Genomic DNA, 5707 nt, shown 5'->3' with positions numbered 1-5707 from the left:
GTGAGTAGCACTCACCCACTCACTCACTCACCACTCACCCACTCACTCACCACTCACCCACTCACTCACTCACTCACCCACTCACTCACTCACTCACTCACCCACTCACCACTCACCCACTCACTCACTCACCCACTCACTCACTCACCCACTCACTCACCCACCCACCCACCCACTCACTCACCCACTCACTCACTCACTCACCCACTCACTCACTCACTCACCCACTCACTCACCACTCACCCACTCACTCACTCACCCACTCACTCACTCACCCACTCACTCACCCACCCACCCACTCACTCACCCACTCACTCACTCACTCACCCACTCACTCACTCACCCACTCACTCACTCACTCACCCACTCACTCACCCACCCACCCACTCACTCACTCACTCACCCACCCACCCACCCACCCACTCACTCACTCACTCACCCACCCACTCACCCACTCACTCACCACTCACTCACTCACCCACTCACTCACCCACTCACTCACCCACTCACTCACTCACCCACCCACTCACCCACTCACTCACTCACCCACCCACCCACTCACTCACCCACTCACCCACTCACCCCCTCACCCACCCACCCACTCACCACTACACTCACTCACTCACCCACTCACCCACCCACTCACCACTACACACTCACTCACTCACTCACCACTAGTACACTCACTCACTCACTCACCCACTCACCCACCCACCCACCCACCCACTCACCCACTCACTTACCCACTCACTCACCCACCCACTCACTCACCCACTCACCCACTCACTCACTCACCCACCCACCCACTCACCCACTCACCCACCCACCCACTCACTCACCCACTCACCCCACTCACTCACTCACCCACCCACTCACCCACCCACTCACCCACTCACCCACTCACCCACCCACCCACCGACCCACCCACTCACCCACTCACTCACCCACCCACCCACTCACCCACTCACTCACCCACTCACTCACCACTAGTACACTCACTCACCCACTCACCCACTCACTTACCCACTCACTCACCACTCACTCACTCACTCACCCACTCACCCACTCACTCACCCACTCACTCACCCACCCACTCACTCACCCACTCACCCACCCACCCACCCACCCACTCACTCACCCACTCACTCACCCACTCACTCACTCACTCACTCACCCACTCACCCACCCACCCACTCGCCCACTCACCCACCCACCCACCCACTCACCCACTCACCCACTCACTCACCCACTCACCCACTCACTCACTCACCCACCCACCCACTCACCCACCCACTCACCCACTCACCCACCCACCCACTCACCCACTCACCCACCCACCCACCCACCCACTCACCCCACTCACTCACCCACTCACCCACTCACCCACTCACTCACCCACTCACTCACCACTAGTACACTCACTCACTCACCCACTCACCCACTCACCCACTCACTCACCCACCCACGAACTCACTCACTCACCCACCCACTCACCCACCCACTCACTCACTCACCCACTCACTCACCCACTCACTCACCCACTCACTCACCCACTTACCCACCCACTCACCCACTCACTCACTCACCCACTCACCCACCCACCCACCCACCCACTCACTCACCCACCCACCCACTCACTCACCCACTCACCCACTCACCCACTCACTCACCCACTTAACCACCCACTCACCCACTCACCCACCCACCCACTCACCCACCCACCCACTCACCCACCCACCCACCCACCCACCCACCCACCCACCCACTCACCCACCCGCTCACCCACCCACTCACTCACCCACTCACCCACTCACTCACCCACTTACCCACCCACTCACCCACTCACTCACTCACCCACTCACCCACTCACCCACCCACCCACTCACCCACCCACCCACCCACTCACTCACCCACTCACCCACTCACTCACCCACTCACTCACCCACCCAATCACCCACCCAATCACCCACCCACCCACCCACTCACTCACTCACCCACCCACCCACTCACCCACTCACTCACCCACTCACCCACCCACTCACCCACCCACCCACTCACCCACCCACCCACCCATTCACCCACCCACTCACCCACCCACCCACCCACCCACTCACTCACTCACCCACCCACTCACCCACTCACCCACCCACCCAGCCACCCACTCACCCACTCACTCACCCACCCACCCACCCACTCACTAACTCACCCACCCACCCACTCACCCACTCACTCACCCACTCACCCACCCACTCACCCACCCACCCACCCACTCACTCACCCACCCACCCACTCACCCACTCACTCACCCACTCACCCACCCACTCACCCACCCACCCCACTCACTCACTCACCCACTCACCCACCCACTCACCCACTCACCCACCCACCCACTCACCCACCCACCCACTCACCCACCCACTCACCCACTCACCCACCCACTCACTCACCCACCCACTCACCCACCCACTCACTCACCCACTCACCCACCCACCCACTCACCCACCCACCCACTCACTCACTCACTCACCCACTCACCCACCCACTCACCCACCCACTCACCCACTCACCCACCCACCCACCCACTCACCCACCCACTCACTCACTCACTCACCCACCCACCCACCCACTCACCCACCCACCCACCCACCCACTCACCCACCCACCCACTCACTCACTCACTCACCCACTCACTCACTCACCCACCCACCCACCCACTCACCCACCCACCCACTCACCCACCCACCCACTCACCCACTCACCCACTCACCCACCTACCCACTCACCCACCCACCCACTCACCCACTCACCCACCCACCCACCCACTCACCCACCCACCCACCCACCCACTCACTCACTCACCCACTCACCCACTCACCCACCCACTCACCCACCCACTCACCCACCCACCCACCCACCCACCCACTCACCCACCCACTCACTCACTCACTCACCCACTCACCCACCCACTCACCCACTCACCCACCCACCCACTCACCCACCCACCCACCCACCCACTCACTCACTCACCCACTCACCCACCCACTCACCCACCCACTCACTCACTCACTCACCCACTCACTCACCCACCCACTCACCCACTCACCCACCCACTCACCCACCCACTCACCCACCCACTCACCCACTCACCCACCTACCCACTCACCCACCCACCCACTCACCCATTCACCCACCCCACCCACCCACTCACCCACCCACCCACCCACCCACCCACCCACCCACCCACCCACCCACTCACCCACTCACCCACCCACCCAGTCACCCACCCATTCACCCACTCACCCACCCACCCACCCACCCACTCACCCACTCACCCACTCACTCACCCACTCACTCACCCACCCACCCACTCACCCACTCACCCACCCACCCACTCACCCACCCACCCACCCACCCACTCACCCACCCACCCACCCACCCACCCACCCACTCACTCACCCACCCACCCACTCACCCACCCACCCACCCACCCACTCACCCACCCACCCACCCACCCACTCACCCACTCACTCACCCACCCACCCACTCACTCACTCACTCACCCACCCACTCACCCACCCACCCACTCACCACTCACTCACTCACCCACCCACCCACTCACTCACCCACCCACTCACCCACCCACCACTACACTCACTCACTCACGTCACCCACCCACCCACCCACTCACCCACTCACTCACTCACTCACTCACCCACCCACCCACCCACCCACTCACCCACCCACCCACCCACTCACTTACCCACCCACCCACTCACCCACCCACTCACCCACTCACACTCACTCACCCACTCACCCACTCACTCACCCACCCACTCACCCACTCACCCACTCACCCACCCACTCACTCACCCACTCACCCACCCACCCACTCACTCACTCACTCACCCACTCACCCACCCACTCACCCACCCACTCACCCACTCACCCACTCACCCACCCACTCACTCACTCACCCACCCACCCACCCACCCACTCACCCACTCACTCACCCATTCACCCACCTACCCACTCACCCACCCACCCACTCACCCACTCACCCACCCACCCACCCACTCACCCACCCACCCACCCACCCACTCACCCACCCACCCACCCACCCACCCACTCACCCACTCACCCACCCACCCAGTCACCCACCCATTCACCCACTCACCCACCCACCCACCCACCCACCCACCCACTCACCCACTCACCCACTCACTCACCCACTCACTCACCCACCCACCCACTCACCCACTCACCCACCCACCCACTCACCCACCCACCCACCCACCCACTCACCCACCCACCCACCCACCCACCCACCCACTCACTCACCCACCCACCCACTCACCCACCCACCCACCCACCCACTCACCCACCCACCCACCCACCCACCCACTCACCCACTCACTCACCCACCCACCCACTCACTCACTCACCCACTCACCCACCCACTCACTCACCCACTCACCCACCCACCCACTCACTCACTCACTCACCCACTCACCCACCCACTCACCCACCCACTCACCCACTCACCCACTCACCCACCCACTCACTCACTCACCCACCCACCCCCACCCACTCACCCACTCACTCACCCACTCACCCACCTACCCACTCACCCACCCACCCACTCACCCACTCACCCACCCACCCACCCACTCACCCACCCACCCACCCACCCACTCACCCACCCACCCACCCACTCACCCACTCACCCACCCACCCAGTCACCCACCCATTCACCCACTCACCCACCCACCCACCCACCCACCCACTCACCCACTCACCCACTCACTCACCCACTCACTCACCCACCCACCCACTCACCCACTCACCCACCCACCCACTCACCCACCCACCCACCCACCCACCCACCCACCCACTCACTCACCCACCCACCCACTCACCCACCCACCCACCCACCCACCCACTCACCCACCCACCCACCCACCCACTCACCCACTCACTCACCCACCCACCCACTCACTCACTCACCCACTCACCCACCCACTCACCCACCCACTCACCCACCCACTCACTCACCCACTCACCCACCCACTCACCCCACCCACTCACCCACCCACTCACCCACTCACCCACTCACCCACCCACTCACTCACCCACTCACCCACCCACTCACTCACTCACCCACTCACCCACTCACCCACCCACCCACTCACCCACTCACCCACTCACCCACCCACTCACTCACCCACTCACCCACCCACCCACTCACTCACCCACTCACCCACTCACCCACTCACCCACCCACTCACTCACCCACTCACCCACCCACCCACCCACTCACTCACTCACCCACTCACCCACTCACCCACCCACCCACTCACCCACTCACCCACTCACCCACCCACTCACTCACCCACTCACCCACCCACCCACTCACTCACTCACTCACCCACTCACCCACCCACTCACCCACCCACTCACCCACTCACCCACTCACCCACCCACTCACTCACTCACCCACCCACTCACCCACCCACCCACTCACCCACTCACCACTACACTCACACTGTGTGTAACCACTATGCGGTGTGTGTAGTGTGTGTAGTGAGTGTGTGTAACCACTATGCGGTGTGTGTAGTGAGTGTGTGTAACCACTATGCGGTGTGTGTAGTGAGTGTGTGTAACCACTATGCGGTGTGTGTAGTGAGTGTGTGTAACCACTATGCGGTGT

This window comes from Lampetra fluviatilis, unplaced genomic scaffold (genome assembly GCF_964198595.1).
Source record: "Lampetra fluviatilis unplaced genomic scaffold, kcLamFluv1.1 SCAFFOLD_464, whole genome shotgun sequence".
NCBI classification, from domain to species: domain Eukaryota; kingdom Metazoa; phylum Chordata; class Hyperoartia; order Petromyzontiformes; family Petromyzontidae; genus Lampetra; species Lampetra fluviatilis.
Note: the sequence above shows the minus strand (reverse complement) of the source record.